Here is a 19620-nt window from a genome sequence, read left to right as displayed (position 1 = left end):
ATCGATCACTGGAAGGGCTTGAATTCCATTAACTTGCTTCTGACAAAAAAAGGTTAGGATCTTGATCTCGCTCAATGTAGGATCATAAAAGCGGGCGCTCAAACGTTGACGACACAGAAAAATTCACGTAAAATTGAGATCATAGGGCACTCGAACATAAAAGTCGTCTCTCACTGTTCAGAGTAAAAGCGCAACAATCATTTGCAAGCCAACGCCAGGCGCGTAAGTACCACTTTCTCGCAAGAATAAATCTGTTGGAAGTAAGCGCCCTCTGTGTCTTCCGATCACTTTTATGATCCTGTATTTTAATACCGACTAGCTCAAACATTGATTCGTTTGAACAGTAATTCAGCGCGCTGAAAGAAACGAGCTTCTGGTGACAAATGCGGCTTTTTTTCATCCTTTAACAGTCATCGTCCCCCGAGCGAAGCCACGCAATCTTCAGCAAATTTGTGGGCTGAGGTAGTCCCCCAGATGGAAAAAATTATGGCAGGCACTCGAAGCGAAGTGAATTAGCCTAGCCAAGTTATCGATAAAAATATAACGCTAAACTCACCCAAGAATTTCAGATCAGAAGTATTGAAATCCGTGCCGGTAGCGAGGTACTACATCCGAGGGAGCACCATCCCTGCGAAAAAGATAACATTTCGAGGTTGCCCACAAAAGAAGCAAATGAAAAATTTTTTTATCGTCCCCCATACTTTAGTGATTTTTTTTTTCAAACCAAATTGATACGCTCGTTTTGGAAACGCCGACAATAACCAGCTTCCCGCAAGCAATTAAGCAGTCCGACGACACTATGAAATACAGCAGCAGCACGACATGCTTAGTTAGGTACGGAGTCGCAACCAACACAAAGGTCCCTGCAATCATTTGTACAGGCTTTCGCTTCACTGAGATCATGGCATGCTTGGCAGGTTCCACGAACAGCGCATCCAAAAAATAAGGTTAACAGCGACAGACTAACACATACGGAGAGAAAGATGGCAAGAGAGCATAGTCACATGTTATAATTGATCCAGAGAGCAGGAAGGACCCTTCCAGTGGCAGAACAAGTATTGCCTCGGCGTTCTACTGCTTTACTCCCAGGTCAACACGTCTCGCTCCATCAAGCCGCCGCGGTGTCTCACTGGTAATGGCGCTCAGCGGCTGACCACAAAGGGCAGAGTTCGATCCCGGCCACGGCGGTCGCATTTCGATGGAGGTGAAATGATGGGGGACAGTGTACCATGTGATGTCAGCGCACGTTAAAGAACCATAGGTTGTCGAAATTTCCGGAGACCTTCGCTACGGCGTCCGTCCTAGGCTCAGTCACTTTGGGCCATTAAGCCCTCACGAGGGTGTCACAGTCGCGGGAGGCGTTACGAGCGAGAGGAATGGGATGTTCTCCCCCATGAGTGGTAAGGAATTTGTTAGGTAGTTATTATGTCTACATTAAAGTCCCCACGCACCCTGCCACCCTGGCAGGTGGCAGTTAATGGCTGATCGCGAGAGTTCGCTCACCGTTGTCAGCGCTAACGCATACGGCTAGCCCACATCTGTCTCAAAACTCAACGTACCTATAAGCGCGATTCAGGCGTCCACTGACCCAGGGAGCCAGTTATGCACAAATTCTTTTCTTAAAATTATCGGAGTGTAAAACGTTCTCGACCCCAACGAACACAATGAACGCCAACGGCTTATGGCTTCAGCGCCGCGTTTCTGGCACAACGTTGCCAATGCCTGCAGCCCACATATCTCTCGCATCACTCCGCGCACCTATACGCCCGATTCAGGCGTCCACTGTCACAGGGAGCCAGTTATGCAAATTTCCTTTCCTTAGAATGATCGGAGTGTAAAAGGTTGTCAGCGCCAACGTCAATGAATATAATGAACGCCGACAGCATATGGCTTCAGCGCCGCGTTTCTGGGACAATGTTCTCAATGCCTGCAGCCCACATCACTCTCTAATCACCCTAAGTACCTATAAGCGCGATTCAAGCGTCCACTGGTCCAGGGAGCCACTTATGCACACTTCCTTTCATTAAAATGGCACAACGTTGTCAATGCTAACGCATGCAGCACACACCTGTCACTACCGCCACGTAGCTTAAAGCACGATTGAGGTGTCCACTGTTCCAAGAGACCAGTTATGCGCCTTTCCTTTGCTTTCCAAGCTCCCGCTTCATCGGTTCTGCAGCTTAAAGCGTGACTAAGGTGTCCACTGCTGGTTACAAGGGACAACGGCGACGCCGCGAAACGCAGAAATGGGCGCCTAAGAGCAGCGCTCTAAAAGAAAGAGGGGTCGTAGTGAAGGGCTCCAGAATTTGAATAATTTCGACCACCTGGGGTGGTATTCTCCCGGTGTCGCCTTTTGCGACATGTCTCATTAGGGCGGGGCCTAAAAAAGTGCGTACAGTTGCTCGAAGAAACGCAAAACGCCGCCGGCACTTTCGTCGGCGGTGCTTTCATTCACTCCGAGAAGCGACAATTTACCACTGCTGATTCACTAGCAGCAGTAGTTTCGTATCTTTGATAGCAAGAATATTTGCCATCACATGACGTCTAATGTTCAAAAAGCATTTGCAAATTTAATATAAAATCGCTTTACTTCATTTAAGTCTGTAAAACACCGAGAAAAAGCTTCAAATCTATTTTTGTTTCCTTCCGGACGGTTGTACTAGGGGTCGGCTGCGTTTCGGGAAGTTGCAGACGGTAGTAGTGTAGCTGGAGGTCCCATTAGGCTTGCGCGCTCCAGAATCGAGAGCGTATCTCAAAAACTACGCTGAATTGCAGCTTAAACTTTATTTTCGAAGCAAGGTAAGTCATAGCGAAAAGCAACAACACCAGTAGTTGGTGGTAAACATGCCGACTGGAATCGCAAGTCCTGCTGAATTGGCTGAAGCGGGCGGCTCTCGCTTGGAAGGACGTCGCCATATTTTCACGCTAAGGGCGCAAAAGCCGCAACTGTCGATTGCGTTCTTACGCTAACGCTATTTCCCCATTAGCGCTCTGCGCATGCTCACTGTGGACCCGCTATTCCGCTATGCACGCAATTACACAAAGCCCGCAATGCCAAAGCTCTCTAATGTTCAGTTGTAGGTTTGTAAAAGTTGTCACATTGCTTTAAATCCTCTTTGGCTCGTGCAGACACTGTTCAGTTGCACTAACGTGCATTAAAATGCCTTGAAGGGTCATGTAGATGCGAGCGCAAGCGCTGCCAAGGACATCTCGTCGCAGCGGGCAACGTCTGCTTCGTCGTCTGTTTACGACGGTGCAAAGTAAGTTCGCATGGCGAGAGGCAGTCCGGCTCAGCAGACGGTAGCCACAGTGCTGTGCTCTTCGACAGCTGGTAATGCCGCCGACAAGATTCGTCAACCAAGGCAAACTGGTCGCGATGTCCGCGGACACCCCACTCTTCTTCGCAACTCAAAAACCAGGCAAGGAGAGTGGGATCCATGGCGTCTAGTATCAATTTCGTAGCCCGTCGCCCGCGCGAATCGCTTCAGCGCATTCCGTTGTTCAACTAAGCGTAGTAAATTAGGGCGACGTCACGATGACGTAGCAGGAAGGCGGATCCATGTCGTCACGCCACCGTCACCGCGGCTCGAGCCAATCAGCGAAGAGCGAATGCGACATGTCGCAAAAGGCGACACCGGGAGAATACCACCCCTGGAGATCTTCAACGTGCACCCGCATCCCACAGTACACGGGCGCCTTTTGCGTTTCGCCTGCGTTTCGAACCGAGAACTCCGGCTAACACTCGGCCACCGCGGCAGGTTCCCACCTTGTCTTAGTTGTGTGGGTGTTTCACTTCCCATTTAACATTGGTTTTCAGGTAATTTTCGTAATAAATTGCACCACACACTCTCAGTGTGCATTGCAGAGCGTCTTCTCCCATCTGCTCCGTACGGCGGCACACTTGCTCATCGTCTTCTACGTACCACTAATCTATGCTTTCGCAATGATTCGAATGTAGTAAACATTGTGCGTAGTTACCAAAATTCTTCATCATCATCAGCCTGACTACGCCCACTGCAGGGCGAACACCTCTCCTATGGCTGTCCAATTAACCCTCTCATTCGCCAGTTGCGGCAACCGTATTCCCGCAATTTTCTTAATCTCATCCTCCCACCTAACTTTCTGCCGCCCCTGTCTAATTAACCCTGTCCTTCGCCAGTTGCGGCCACCGTATTTCCGCAGTTTTCTTAATCTCATCTTCCCACCTAACTTTCTGCCGCCCCTTGCTACGCTTGCCTTCTCTTTGAATCCACTTCATTACCCTTAAGGACCAGTGGTTATCTTGCCTAATACCCGCTAATGCCTTCAACAGCACTTCTAAACTACCGTCCCTGGATAAGGTTCTTGCGTTAAACGTTGCTATAACTCCGTCTCACAAGCTGTTTGCAGCACTACGAAAGGTACAGCTCTCTCGTCCAATCAGGATGGCGCGCACTACATTAGTGTGTTCCTACGCGCCTGTGGTTCGATCCACCTGATGTCCAGGTGGCTTCTTTCTACCTATAGCAGGTGGCGCTTGATGTCTTTTTATTCTTTTTTAGTTTGTTTTTGGACAGGCGGACGCCCGTTCCAAAGGGACTAGCCCCACTTTTTTTTTTGTCTCAACCTGTTCTCATCGGTTCCTCTGTTGTCGCGTCGCAGTAAATTTCAGTAATCGTGTCATGTGCATATAAATTTATTTACTCCAGCGTGCCGAGGCAGCCGAGTGTCGATGGTGGCGAAATGCAAAACAAGCCCATGTGCTGCGCGAGAGGCAACGCACGTTAAACGGCCCGCGTTCAACAACACTCGGCCCGCGTTCAACGTCTCCGTTGTCCACTTGTAAAGCGTACGCTCGCTCACCTGCGTGAGTTTTGCCGTCCTCTTGATGAGCGCATTTGTACTCCAACTGCCCCCGCACTCGACGCGAAGCGCTTCAAGAACATTTAAAGCCACCTGCTTCGCCTGCTTGGGGAAACAGCGCACTGTCGGTGTAGAGCACACAGGAGACACAACAGACTCGACCGACGCCATGTTGGAAAGTGGCGACGCATCACTACCTCGCAGCAGGCCTCCGCAGAGCTGTGTCCGTACGGGCTTTGTCTGGTAATTTCACCAGTGATTGAAACACTCCCTACCATTTAAATATACCTGTCCAAATCATGTTTTTAGTTGCAATGCTTATTGTTTTGATTAATAGTCATACACTCCTCAAATATTCGAGGGACTATTTTCTGCGTTTCTGCAGCCCTGATTGGACGAGAGAGCTCTACCTTCCGTAGTGCTGCAAACATCTTGTGAGACGAAGTTATAGGTTCAGTTTTCAATGGCGGCCTGTCCGGAGCAAGAGATTCTTAGCACCCTCTGCTGCGTCACAGGTCTGACCACCGCCTTGGTCAGTTGCTCCGCAGCCGCTGGGGACTGGGGGCCGGGGTTTAATTGGTTGTTCATACAAGGTTGCAGCCAAGTACTTACTACATCAGGTTGGCCAAATCCGGCTCTGGTGAGGAAATGCGCTGTCGGCTCTGGCCACCGAGATCAGGCCGCACCCCAAGCCTGTTCGTACAGTTCCATCGGCACGGAGTGTCCTCTTTCTAAAAAACCCGGTGGAGAATTGCGAACGCCGGGGACCCAAGTGAGGGGGGCGGGGGCGGCCTTACGCCTTGTTAGGGCTAAGCGTCAGCGCGAGGCCGAGAGACCCAGCGTGGCGATAAACGCAGCCAAAAAAGGCCAGCGCCCCAGAAAAGGGAGCCGGCGAGGACAGTGACCGCGCGCGGGAGTCTCCGAGCGCCGCAGGCTGGACATACCGAGTGTTTTCCCGGTGAGAGCAGGCGCCGCGGCCAACCACAGCAGGGCAGTGGGTGGACAATTCCAAGCTGAAGAAATGGTCCAAAAACCGCCGACCGGCCGCAGGAACCGCCAGCGGTGGCCGCTGGAACATCCGGGCCCGCCAGCCGCAGCTGAAAAGGACGCCCCGGAGGTCCTCGAGGCCGCAGGACACCTCAAGCAGGCAGAGGAAACTTCCTGTTCCACATATCCACAAATCTGAAAAATAGTTTTGAGGAAAGGAAATGAGGCGATAACTGTCTCACGTATCGCGGTGGACGGCCGAATCACGCCGTTAGGAAGGGTTATAAAAGAGGGAGTGAAAGAAGAAGAAAAAATTGGAGGACGCTTAAACTTCGCCTTTAAGAATGGAACGCTACGGCATCTTCCAGCGCTGGCAAAGTCCACGGAACGCCATCGCCCGTTCGGCGCGACCCCTTGCCCACTGAACAAATCGAAAAAAAAAAATTTTTTAAGGAAAGGAAATGATGCAGTAACAGACTCCTGCATTGGTGGACACCCGAACCAGGCATAGTAATACGCAGCCTCCCCCCCCCCCTATTATAGGTCACAGCTTCGAATCCCTGCAACGACCTAGGCTCTAACTTAACTAGTACGCTTATGCTGCAGAAAACGCTCAATCTTATGACACCATTCGGAACACATTCTGCAGAAAATGGTTTGTATGGTACGATTTTTTTTCTCACGCGTCGTGCGCACAACTACTACGACGCCGACGGCTTTGTGACCAACGAGCTTCATACGCTGTCTCGTAAAAGGAAGAGGAGCTGTAGTTGAAGTAAATAAATTGGTAAATTGGTTTTTGAGGAAAGGAAACATGCACAAATGAGAGGAACAGCACACACGCTGCACAGTAGGATTCGGTTGGGTGTACGCGTCTGACATATATCGGTGTACACCTTAGGTCAGCCCCAAGAGTTGCCAGGATTCGCCCGTGTATGAGGCATATAGCTCTAGCTTCAGTTAGGAATTTAGATGCCTTATGTCGGTAAATTACGCGTCTACGAAGTCACTCAGAAATAGCGTCTCGCGACCGCACAATTCTGGCACCCATCCGAACGCATGTACTAGCTTGCGGGCACCCTCCAGTTATCAGCCAGCTAACGAAGAGAAATGGAAAAAAAATAATATGCAGTCGACAGAACCCAGCAGGTGCGGAAAGTAATTCAACAATGTTAATACTCCTCGCATCTTAAACAGCCCGAAACTGAAGCACCCGCCGCGGTGGCACACTGGTTACGGCGCTCGGCTGCTGACCCGAAAGACGCGGGTTCGATCTCGGCCGCGGTGGTCGAATTTCGATGGAGGCAAAATTCTAGGGGCCCGCGTACTGTGTGATGTCAGTGCACGTTAAAGAACCCCAGGTGGTCGAACTTTCCAGAGCCCTTCACTACGGCGTCCCTCATAGCCTAAGTCGCTTTGGGACGTTAAACCTCAATAAATCAAATCAGATCAAATTAAATCGAAGAGGAACTAGAGTAATAGATTGCGGATCTTGGCTGCATATGGTTTCGTCGCCACAAATAAAGTATACGCGTTTCAGACGCCACAGTGTTGCTTCGTTAACAATGCTATGAACGCGCTGCTAACCCATTAGTTACTAAACCGATACATTCCCGTACATCATAAAAAACCTCATCACTAGGCGCAAATTCCCGAGGCAGCGCTGCTCTTATCGCTTCTGGTTGTAGTCAACCGGAGGAGATTATCGGTTCGCAATTGTAGCGATGTGCTCACCGTGTGATGACGTGTCCTTTCGCCGTGCTGTCCGCCGCCGCTGTGAGAGATGACACTTGATTTTAGTCCTGGGCAACCAGTAAATGATCACGGAGTGTCGCCGGTGCCTTCCTGGAGCCTCTAACCTCACCTTAAGCATTTCGATTAAAGGCCTAGACACCTGTGCTCCTAGCTCCTTCCCGAATGACCTCGGACACACGTCTGTTTCGGCTGATGATGATGTCATCACCACGGCAGATACCAATGGCGGGGAATTCGTCAGGGTGCATAGCGTATACAAACGCACTTATGTGCAGGGAGTGCAGTATTTGGTCAATTTTGGGATTTAAAGCTAGATTTTTTACAATATAAAAAATACGGAAAAGAAAAAGTAGTGAGTTCCCATTCTAGCAGAAGAATCTACCAGATGAAATTACATAATCGTGAACATAATCGGACACTGGTTTCAGGGCATATCTGCGGAGAGCAGCGAATCGCCGGCAGAAGAGGAAGAAGTGATCTATGGACTCAATTTCGCTACCATTATGGTTTGGTTTATTTGGGTTAAAGTCCCGAAGCTACTCAGGGTATGAGGGACGCCGTAGTGAAGTTCTCCGGAAATTACGACCACCTGGGGTTCTTTAACGTGCACTGACATCGCACAGTACACGGGCCTCTAGAATTTCGCCTCCATCGAAATTCGACCGCCGCGGCCGGGATCGAACCCGCGTCTTTCGGGCCAGCAGCCGAGCGCCGTAACCACTGAGCCACCACGGCGGGGCTGTGCCATTAAGACTGAAGACATCATCATCATCATTTTGACTCACAAGGTTTGTTATAGATAACCCCAATCGACATCAATAAAAATTTTGCTGCGGTATCCTGCAGCGCAAGGCGGTCATGGACACCTCACGTTGGCTCGGACTGCACATCCGAACACTCCAAGGAAATGCCAGGTGTTGAAAATCCGCTGCAGCACGGAGAGGCTCATGGCTCAATGAGTGGAGACGCCGCAATCGCTGAAAGCGTGCTATAGTCAAGTAGGCAGTATCTGGGACGAACAGAACATTAGGAACATCAAGGGCGGACTTTGCTAAAAAATCAGCCCTCTCATTAGAAACAATGCCATAGTGTTCAGACATCCAGTGAAAACGTACTTCTGTAATATGTGGAGTAAAAAAAAAATTGAAGGGATTTGCTCGCTATCCTAGTGTCCTCATGCTCCACCTCACTTCGTTATCTTTCCTTCAAGTCGCTACAGAGATGAACAAGATTCTTGAGACGATCCTTCTCCGGAAGTTTATTTTCGGGACAAAACAAGAAACGAAAAAGTAATATAGCTATGCTTACCGGCTTAGCGCATTAACCAGAGGAAGCTGATTGGAATTAGAGGAGTTTCCGGGGAGGGGAAAACGAGGGGGGGGGGTGTTGAGCCCGCATCTGGTGCATGCATGTAACGAGGACGGTAGCGTTGTTACAAGCATATTTACAGACATTTTATGCACTCGACAACTGACACACAAACAGCTACTTCGCTGTGCTTTTCTATTAGTATGTCTAGTTACTTGGCTTCGCGTCTTTTTTCGAGCAGGTTTAGCTACTTCATATTGGACTGTTTGCTTCGAGCACGTTTAGGTAGTATTTGGTCAAGCCTCTTTGTTTCGAAATCTTTTGGCCATTGGGCTTCGCCGCTTTGTGAGGCAGCACCACCGCTTATGGTGAAATACACGTTCAGTTCAGATATCAACACGCTTTCCACATTCCAGTCTGAATGGATAATAACCACTTCATCCGGCATTGCACTCTACCAGCATCCTAAGGCACGCCCTTTTCGCGAACAACCGTGTTGGATAGAAACAAAAGAAAATGTTTTTTTTTTACTGGGGATGTATAAACCCTCTGTGGGTGGCCCCCCCTTCCAAGGCTGCACTGGAGACTGCCAGCCGCTCTGCCCTGTCCGCTAGGTAGACCTGGGCCGCAGGGATTTCGCTGGCCTTCATGTCCTTCCATGTCGGTTTGGGTGCGGCGTCTAGTAGTATGGCTTGTTTGTCGCACCTCCATTTTATATGTGGGTTTAACACCGCGCCACGGACATGTTTGTTTGAAATTGCACGGGTGCATCTTTTCAGCATGTGCAGGTTGGGTACGTGCTTGTAACCTTCTCCATGTGGTTGAGGTGGTGAGGGCCAGGCTTCTGGGGGGGGGGGGGGGGGGGGGTTTCCCCTGTCTAATCTGTATTTACTTGTTATTTAAGAGTAAGTCCTGTAAGCGGAGGAGGGGGCAGGTCTTCCCCACATGAAGGAAAATGCTCCGGCGACCTGGTGCGCGTGCAGGCTGCCCGTGATCCCTTCAAGTCCGGGTATCCATATTATTAATGCGAAAGCAATATTGCTAGCACTTTTCTGCTGTCGGTGGGGGTCGTTCCTTCGCTGTCACGTGGCACGACCGCGTGACAGCATGACGTCACGACCAGAGGAGAGCCATAGAGTTAATATAACCAACTCTAGAGGGAAAGCTGGCCATTCAGCCCATGCATACCAGTGGGCAACGCATGAACGCCGCCATGTTCCAGCGGTTTGTGTATGTTGCCAGCTGTTTAGACACTCTCTAAATCTGGACAAAGAACGGAGTTGGAACCTGGAAACGTAGATCGTGGGAAGATGGCGGTATGCAGAGTAGCTATCGACTACGCTAAACTGCTGTAAACAACGGGAAAATCGCCGCGTTTAGACCTTTTCCAATTGTATGCAGTGTCGCATACCGACTGCAGTTTCATGTAGGTGGCTTGTGTGTACTGAACTGTTATTTGAAGGCAAGTACCGCGATTGTGACGCGCTTGGAGTGAATTTCGTCCGTAGAGCGCGCGGAATTTTGCATGTCCTCTGTTGCCGAGTGCAAATACACGTCGGAAATTTGCTTTGGCCCCAAAAGGACCAACACAATTCGCAAAGGAAACGTATGCCCAAGGTAAATGGAGCAACTGCTCTGCCTGGTTTCTTTTGAATGTTCAGCGTTTTGTTATATTAAATGTCGAAGGTTTGTTAAACTACCGCAGCCTCTCGCATTTTTTTTTATCCTTCGCCTTCGCCGAGCAAGACTGCGCCGTGTCTTTACTCGCGCGGGACGAGCTCATAATGGTTTTTTTTCGCACGCAGCAACGCCCAGAGCTTCATCACGAACGACTGAAACAAGGTGGAGGCAGAAATATATGAAACAGCATGTAGTGGTGGTGGAAAACATTTATTTACACATGCACTACTGGAGGTATTGCATCAGCTGACCCAGAGGGGGCCAGCCCTTACAAGTACTAGGTGGAGGTCCCTAGTTCGGGACCCCAGTGGCGTCGGCCGCCGCCCGGGCTCGCGCGACCAAGGCCCGTTGGGCCTGCAGGTCAGAGCAGCCGAGCAGGGTCGCCTCCCAGTCCTCCCGGGTTGGGTTGGGGTGAGGGGGGATAGCAGGGTTGGAGGGGCAGGCCCACACCATGTGGTAAATGTCCAAAGACTTCTCCGCACAGTGCAGACAGCTGCCCGAGAAAGAAGGGTCGAAATGTGTGAGAGCTGCCGGGCACAGCAAAGTATTGGTATACAGGCGAAGCAGAAGCCACTCCTCCGCCTTTGAGAGACCTTTACACGGGCGGGGATAAAGACCGTGGCCAGATTGATATAGTAAAACAATGTCTTTAAAGGAGTAAGCGGGAGTGAATTCGAGGTCCTGATCGTCGGGGTCGGAGGGGAATGTCCGGTGAGAGAGCGCGCGGGCGGCGGCGTCAACTGCCTCATTTCCCTCAAGGCCCATGTGAGCAGGAGCCCAAACGATACGCCGGTGAGCGGGGTCCCCGGTGTAGACGCTGTTTTGGAGAATGCGGTAGGCTAGGTATGGTACCCAGCCCTGCTCGACGTTCCGACATGCCCCTCGCGAGTCGGAAATAATTGTTTTTGAATTAGAATCAGATGCAGCCAACGCAATGGCGACTTCCTCCGCGTGTGTTATGTCACGGGCTCGGAAAGTAAGGCCGTTCACTGTTTTGGATTGGTGGATGACTGCGGCCGTGTACCATCCCCCATGGTGGGGGCCGGAGGCATCCACGTAGAATACGCCGGGTTTCGATCCATAGTGGCGGGCCAGGGCTTCCGCCCGCGCCAGGCGCCGGCCATTATGGTCTTCACAGTTCATGTTCGCGGGAAGAGGGCGCACATGGAGGGCGCATCTCCACTGGGATGGAATACGTACGCGCTCTTCCATAAGAGTGGTATGTTGGATGTGCAGTCGGGCAAGGAGGCGGCGACCCGACGATGTCTTTGAGAGACGTGTGTATTGGTTGGTCAAGTGGGCTTCCCGAAGCTCCCGAAATGTGTTCACCATGCCCAGCCCCAGGAGGCGCTTGTTGGAGGTGTTCACGGGGAGGCCCAGAGCCTGTTTAATAATTTTGCGGAGGATGACTTCGAGTGAATCCTCGTCTTGCTTCCGCAGGTGGAGGTATGGAGTCGAATATAGAATTCGACTGGTTACAAATGCATGCGCCAGCCGCAAGGCGTCCTTACATCGTAACCCCCCACGCTTGTTAGAAACCCGGCGGACCAAGCGGCCTACCTGGTCCCCCACCTGACGAAGTTTGGCCAATGTTGATTCTGACCGTCTGTTTTGATGTATGAAGAGCCCCAATACCCGGACTTCGATATTTTCAGGAATTGGACCTGTCTCGAGAGACAATGAAATTTTGGCTGTGCACTTTGGTGAGGGGCGTATGTGCACAAATTCGGACTTTTGGGTGGAGCATTGGAGGCCGCAGCGGCGAGCATAACGGTCCACTATGGTCGCCGCCTCCTGCAGGTTGGCCTCAATATCTCCAAGGGAACCCTGTGTGGCCCACAGGGTGATGTCATCGGCGTACAGCGCATGCTGCACACCGGCGACAGCGCCCAGCTGGGCCGGTAGGCGCATCATAGCTAAATTGAACAATAGGGGAGAGAGCACCGCGCCCTGGGGTGTACCCCTGGTTCCTAAATGAAAAGGGCCATGTTCTTTATCCTGGATTCGAATGTAATATTGTCTGTCGGTTAAAAATTGCCGAATGTATTGAAAGGCGTTTCTGCCGCAGTTAGTTTGAGAGAGGTGGGTGAGAATGATCTCGTGGGTAACGTTGTCGAATGCACCCTTCAAATCTAAGGCGAGTACGACCTTGTCATTGTGAGGGCATTCGACGGGGTCGAGGACATCCCGATTTAGTTGTAGCAGAACATCCTGTGCAGATCTGTGTGGGCGAGTAGGCGTCTGCCGTTTTGAAGCATCGCTGCCGATGCTGCTTGGGTGACGTGGCTGCCTGCCCGTCCCGCTGGATTTCCCGCCCTTAGGGACGACTGGCTTGGTATAGCGATATTTTGCAGTGCAGTCCCGCAAGTTCGTGGCATGGCCACCACCACAAACCGCACATTTTGGCTGACACTCGTGAGGAGTCCGCACCCCCCCTTTTATGGGTGCCTGCTGTCCACACAGGCCACACTTGTCTTGGGTTGGGTTGGGGCAAGAGTCCACCCGATGGCTGACAGTTCCACACAAGCTGCAGGCCGGAATAGTGCGCAAATATGGCTGCACTGTGACAATCTCGGAGTTGTAGTGCACGTATCGAGGCCTCACCGTGCCGGCAAAGGTGAGCCTGGCCTTATTTGACGAGCCGAACTTGCGGATATCCAGTAAAGTGCCGCTCCTCCACTGTACGCAAGGTTGGAGAGACTCAGACGTCTCTTGGTTGGCCACCGTAATGACCCCATAGCAGACGTCCTCTTCATGTTCTTTCAGATGGCCGGCGAGAGGCACATCTCCTTTGGTCGATTTGATGGAAAACTCGCCTAGCAGACGGTCTGCGACGTGGGCATTCCGGGTGGTAGCTAGGATCAAATTTTGCTCCTTGCATAGGAGGAGACTCAACTCGGCCGCGTTAGGCGCCCCGAGGAAAGCGCTGAAGCCTGCACCGAGTTCGCCGTATTGAAAGGCGTCCCGGATGGCCAATGATTTCCCGGGCTTGATGACGATGACAAAGTCGTCTTGGCTGAATTTTGGTAGAGGCTTGGGCCTCCATTTGGTCACGGGTTTGCGGCCAGCTTGGCGGGTAGCAGCAGCCTTACCGGTGGTTGGCGCTGCGTTCGCCGCTCCGCAATGAAAATCTTCTGCGTCAGCTTGAGCGCCGCTCCAGACGAGAGACAGCATGTAGCGCGCGCTCGAGAAACTTTCGTTCGATGTGTAGCATTGTGCACACTAAATTGTGGGTGCTTGGTTGGTTGTTGTGGTGCTTTTGTGTTTTGTGCTTTTGCTTCTAATGTATGACACTACTTTTTTGCTGAGATTTTTTTTTATTCCTCTGTTTGGTTTAAAAACCTATTTATGAGAAGCTAGTGCCGCTAGTGCTTTATACGCACGGGATACAAAAGTGTCCTGCGATTACATGTATGCTGTCTTGTTTTCATGCCGATTTCCTGTCACTGGCTCTGTTCGGAGCGATAATGAGCTGTGTCACATGCTTGAGCTGAGGATCATTAGTGTGCCTCTTTTCCGTCTAATAAACAGTTGCTAGAGTGCGTATGTGTTGTCCTTCTTGTGCCGTTGTCGTTGCAGGGCTGTTCATTTCAACAGTGTTACCTTTAATTACCGCATGCATTAGTGCTGAAAAACGTAATAAAAATGCATTTAAGCAAGAACACCTACATCCTTTATAAGTAGCACCAATGTGTACTCTGTCAAGCAGATTGAGGCAATGGCGTTAAGAAAGCCGAATACCGTGAGAAAGTAAACGGCAGCAAGGTTGATTCGCTTGGTGTCATCGGCCTTTAAAGAAAAATTCCGAGAACGGGAGATTTTCGTTCACACCCTTTTCAGTACACAGTTGTCGCGAACTGTGCATATGTACCACTTCCCACGTTTACTCACAAAATGATGCGAAATGTCCGATTGTTTTGGAGCTTTTCACATGCATCAACGCACGAAGGTGGCATCGCGGTGCACGAAAGCGCGAGTGACTCCTTGTAGTATGCAGCTCCTTGCATTAAGTGCCTTGATCCCATAGCTTAAGCAACTTGAAATCAGATTCGAAAGCAGAAGTTTAAAACCGAAACTCCCAGAGCGTTTTCACAGTTTACTCGTGAACATGTTCACAATCGTCCGATATTAAAAGAAATGACCACAATCAGTATGCTAAAGATTACAAAACGTATTTAAAACATTGAAAATACGCGTATGAGTGACATAAAATTATTTTCTCTATCGCAGTTTTCCGAATTCAAGTTCAAACTTCGCCCATCCTTGACTTCGCGAGAAAAAACTGTGCTGGCCACATTAATGTGCTGTAAGATGGCGTCCAAGATGGCGACTTACATGCGTGGACCGCTTTGCTGCCTCAGCTTTACCCCCCTGAGGAGAGCAGGGGCCCCAAGTCGTCTCTTCGGCCGTAGTCGTTCCTTCGCTCGGTGGTGGTGGTGAAAAACATTTATAATGCAATAAATATTTACAGAAAGGTGATTGGGCTAGACCCTATTGGCCCTTTCCCCTAACAATACTAGGTGGAGTCCCTATCCGGGGCCCACTTAGTCAACCAATACACGCGTCTTGCACAGACCACGTCCGGTCGCCGCCTCTTGGACCGGCTACACATCAAACATGACTACCATATTGAGGAAAGGGAGAGAGTGCCAGAACCCTGGAGACGCGCCCTCCGGGTCCGACCCCTTCCCCGCAACATGTCCAGAGAAGACCACAGCGGTCGTCGCCAGGCGCGCGCGGAAGCGTTGGCGCGATACGATGGTAACCTTCGCTCGGCGCGGCGGCTACCACGTGACGGCCTCCTCGGCTCACCGCGTGAGGGCGCTCGCTAGGGCGTTCGAGGCACGGGAAGCTAAGAGTAAAATACTATATGAAGAACGCCTGAGGAAATTGGACGATAACAGATGGGCAGCTAAGGTATTTAAATATTTATACAGAAAGAACGTTGACTCGCAGTGGCGGAAAAGAACTAGAAAACTAACCAGTAAGTATGCCGGTCATGAGGACGGAGAAAGAAAGAGCATTAAACGACAGGTTAAAAACGCGGAAGTTAAAAATTGGATGAATTCAATGGAAAAGAAACATAGTGTAGAACTATATCGATTCTGGAAAAGGCGGATCAGGAAAGAATTTTTCTATGATAACTCAAGAGGCAGTGCCCTACGTTTTGAAGCTAGATCAGGGCGTCTTAGAACGCGCAGCTACAAAAACAAATTTAACGAAGAAGATGACACATGTGCAGTGTGTAGTAGATCTGTGGAAACAATTGAACACCTCATAATCAAATGTGATGGTATCCATCCGGATGTCGATGCAGGCACAGTCACTCTTTCTGAGGCCCTAGGGTTTAAAGATAACAATGGTCATGTAAATAAATCTGCAGTGGAAGTCAGCAGAAAGCGATTGGAGGATTGGTGGCTGAAAAGCAGAGATGTGGCATAAGGTTAGAATTGTAGGAAACCGTAGGCAAAGGTGATGGAGAATCTTAATGAGAATTGCAAACACAGTAAACAAAAAAATAATAAATAAAGAAAAGCTGAGCATGGTGGCAATTGCCACCACCCCGCTTCAAAGGGGGCGCTCCTATCCATCCATCCATCCATACGCGGGGCGCCGCAGGCGCGCTCAGCTTAGTCATGTCTGAGGACTTGTGCAAGGCGTCGCGGACGCCGGCGCCGTGCCGAGGAGACAGATGAAGAAAGGCAAGAGCGGTTGGCTAAGCAACGCGCCTATGCCGCACAATGGCGAGCCCGGCGGCGTTCTACAAGTTTTCTTTCTTTGAGTCGCAACAACGCATCGCGCCGAACGGGTGGTGGCGTTCCTCCCTTCCTTTACGGTGCGGTTAGGGTGTCCACCGAGATGACAGAGAATTACTGCGCCATTTCCTTTCCTCAAAAAGCCGGTAGCCACGCGTGACCTGTGGACGCGGCGGACTGCGTTCCAAGACGCTTTCCGTCGTCGCGCAGCGCCGGCCGGTAGCCACGCGTGACCTGTAGACGCGGCGCACTGCGTTTCTTCAGTTGGAGGCGCTGCGCGCTTTCGCAACCTACCAGGCTTAACCAAAGCTAAACTCCCGTAAATTTTTTTTTTGGTCGCCTGCGGCACTCTATAGTGCTTTCTGCCTGCAGTCGTTTGTGACCCGTTGTTTGCAGATGTCCCCCGTTGATATAGCTTCTACATGCAGTTTTAGAATCCCTATAAATATTGGCAATGGTTTAGAGTTGGTGGCTCTCTCTGATTGCCAGATCAAATCGATTTCCACTTCCTTTCCCTCCTGGGTCGTGCTTTAAATGATTGTTAGCGGATTCCTGATTTTACCGTTTCTCACATTACAGACTGCTGCGGATGTCCTGTATTGGTTTCAGGTTGCATCTTTCTCTCGTAGCATTCAGCTCTGGCTGTTCTTCGTCCCTTGATTACGGAGGGATTCACACATATAGGTATGGGTGGCACGTTGTATAGCCAAGTAGTTCTCTAGGGCTGTCATTTATTTCTTCCTCGTGGTTGTCTTCATCTTTGTGGCTGTTCTGTATCCCAACGTGTTCAGTAATTTTCGTCAAGTTTTAGTTTGGCTTGGTTGGTTTATTAGGGTTCAACGTCCCAAAGCAACTCAGGCTATGAGAGACGCCGTACTGATGGGCTACGGAAAGTTCCACCACCTGGGGTTCTTTAACGTGCACTGACATCGCACAGCACACCGGCTTCTAGAATTTCGCCTCCATCGAAATTCGGCCGCCGCGGCCGGAAAAAAGCTGGCATGGCGGAATGGTTAGCATACTCGTCTCGCGCTCCGGAGGCCGGGGTTCGATTCCCGAACTCGACCAAATTCCTACTCGTTTTTATTTATCTGGCCTAAGTAGAAAGGTTAATTAAGCTAATTGGGTATTGAAGCAATTAATTAAACTCAGTCCCACTTACTTGGAGCATCACAATACGATCCCTTTAGTTGGTTGCATGGTTGCTAGGAGGAGGAGGTAAACTTTTTTAAAGAAGAGGTCTTAGGCGCGGATTGGGGTGATGTTCACATGTCTGCACAGGGTGTCCTTCTCCAGCTGCACAGGGATGTAATATGACCCACAACTATGCAACACAATGACAAAGCCATCCTCGCCCTTGATCTGAAAGGGGCTTTTGACAATGTCAAACACGGAAGCATCCTGGCCAACTTGAGTTCTACGGATTGTGGAGCTAGGACCTACGCGTATTTAAGAGATTACTTGTCTAATCGCCAGGCCTTTCTTTGGATTGAGGGCGAGGAGTACGGCCCTTACATGATGGGAGCACGGGGTACCCCTCAGGGAGCAGTGTTATCACCACTCCTGTTCAACATTGCTATGATGCGCCTCCCAAGCCAATTGGCCCGGGTGGAAGGCATTCAACACGCGTTATATGCAGATGATATTAAAATTTGGACCACTCAGGGGAGCCTTGGGGACATGGAGGACCGCCTTCAGCAGGCTGCTTCCACAGTCGATGCGTATGCTAATGACTGTGGGCTCCGACGTGCTCCAGCGAAATCAGAGCTTCTGCATGTCAGAGCGAACCCAAAGGATAGGACAGCAATACACATCTCTCTGTCAGGAGGTCCTATTAGAGAGGTGGAGGAGCTCCGTATTCTGGGCCTTTTCATTCACCAGAGACTAAGACCGGACTCCACTATTGCGAAACTCAAGAGAGTAGGCGAACAGGTAGGGCGCATGATCCGCCGCTTTTCCAACAAGCGGGGTGGTCTGCGGGGCAGGGACGCGCTTCGGCTCGTCTATGCCTTCGTGACTAGCCGGATCCACTACGCCGTGCCATATCTCCGCACTACTAAGCAAGACGAGGCGCGAATAGACGCCATCATCCGCAAGGCAACTAAGCGAGCCCTGGATCTCCCGGTGGCTACCTCTAATGCCAAACTCAAGGCATTGGGGGTGCTAAACTCCTACCAGGAGCTGCGGGAGGCCCACCTCGTGAACCAATACACGCGGCTCACGCAGACGGCTCCTGGTCGCCGCCTGCTAAACCGCTTGCACATCCAACACGACTGCACTCCAGAGGAGCCGGAGCATATCCCAGTACTATGGCGCCATATGCTCTGGGTCTCCCCGCTCCCCCGTAACATGGACACCGACATGCATGAAAACAAACAACAAGCGCTGGCTCGGGCTCTTGCGAGACAACACGGCTCCCGACCCGGTGCATATTATGTAGACGTAGCAGGGCCATCGCCCACGGGATTTTACTCGGCCGCTGTCGTTCACCAGGAAATGCACGTTGATGGACTCTCCTTTCGAGCCCCTAATTCAATGCGGGCCGAGGAAGCAGCGATAGCGCTTGCTGCCGCCCACGCCAATTCGAGAATAATCATCACGGATTCCCGAAAAGCATGTGAACATTACTTGGCAGGGCAGATCTCCCTCTTAGCTGCTTGTATTACTGCCACTGATCCAACACCCAAACGAATCATTTGGGCTCCTGGCCACCAGGGCTTAAGAGGTAATGAGGCCTCTGACGCGGCTGCTTGAGCGCTTACTCACCGGGCTCCTCATCCCAGCTCTTCTGGCTCGGAGACTAACCAGCCGCTGCTGCGATTCAGGGAAATATTAACACATTATAGCGACAACCACCGCCTTTTCCCGGCCCCCGCAAAAGGGCTGAGTAAGACGGAGGAGCGAACTTTAAGGCGCCTGCAGACAGGTACTCTACTCTGTCCTGCAATAATAAACCATTACGATCCTAACACGGATGGGCGATGCCCACATTGTGGGGAGACCTGTGATATCTTCCACATGGTGTGGGCATGTGCTCAAAATCCCCACCTCCCCCCTTCCCCTACCCCTTCCAGAGAGGCATGGGAGACTGCCCTCCTCAACTGCTCCTCGCTTGAGTCCCAAAGGGCTCTGGTGAAACGGGCGAGAGACGGGGCCTCGTCATGCGGTGTCCCGGACTAGGGACGCCGACCATGCAGAGGGGCCACTCTGTGGCTCCGAAACTCTTTTTCACAAAAAAAAAGTTTTCACCACCACCACAACCCCTCTCCGCGGTGGGCTCCTCTTCTAGGCC

General features: G+C 51.0%; 1 protein-coding gene across 8 annotated transcripts in view; it reads right to left on the bottom strand.

The window, feature by feature from the left end:
- Positions 1-7771, bottom strand: part of LOC149347681 (uncharacterized) — a 28141-nt gene extending 20370 nt beyond the window's left edge. For 5 of the 8 annotated variants that reach the window (XR_016292603.1, XM_089587286.1, XM_089587284.1 and 2 more), the window contains exons 1-3: positions 7564-7771; positions 5787-6024; positions 557-628 (exon numbers count right to left, since the gene is read on the bottom strand). The gene's annotated coding sequence lies outside the window, so the exon portion shown is untranslated. Of the gene's footprint in view, positions 1-556; positions 629-1004; positions 1137-4842; positions 5290-5454; positions 5759-5786; positions 6025-7563 lie in introns of those variants that run through there. The other 3 variants (XM_089587290.1, XM_089587287.1, XM_089587291.1) reach the window with 3 other exon arrangements.
- Between the last annotated feature and the right edge of the window lie 11849 nt (positions 7772-19620).

Source organism: Amblyomma mixtum, chromosome 4 (genome assembly GCF_055824585.1).
Source record: "Amblyomma mixtum isolate Tamu chromosome 4, ASM5582458v1, whole genome shotgun sequence".
In the NCBI taxonomy this organism is placed as follows: domain Eukaryota; kingdom Metazoa; phylum Arthropoda; class Arachnida; order Ixodida; family Ixodidae; genus Amblyomma; species Amblyomma mixtum.
Note: the sequence above shows the minus strand (reverse complement) of the source record. Positions and strands in the feature narration are given on the sequence as shown.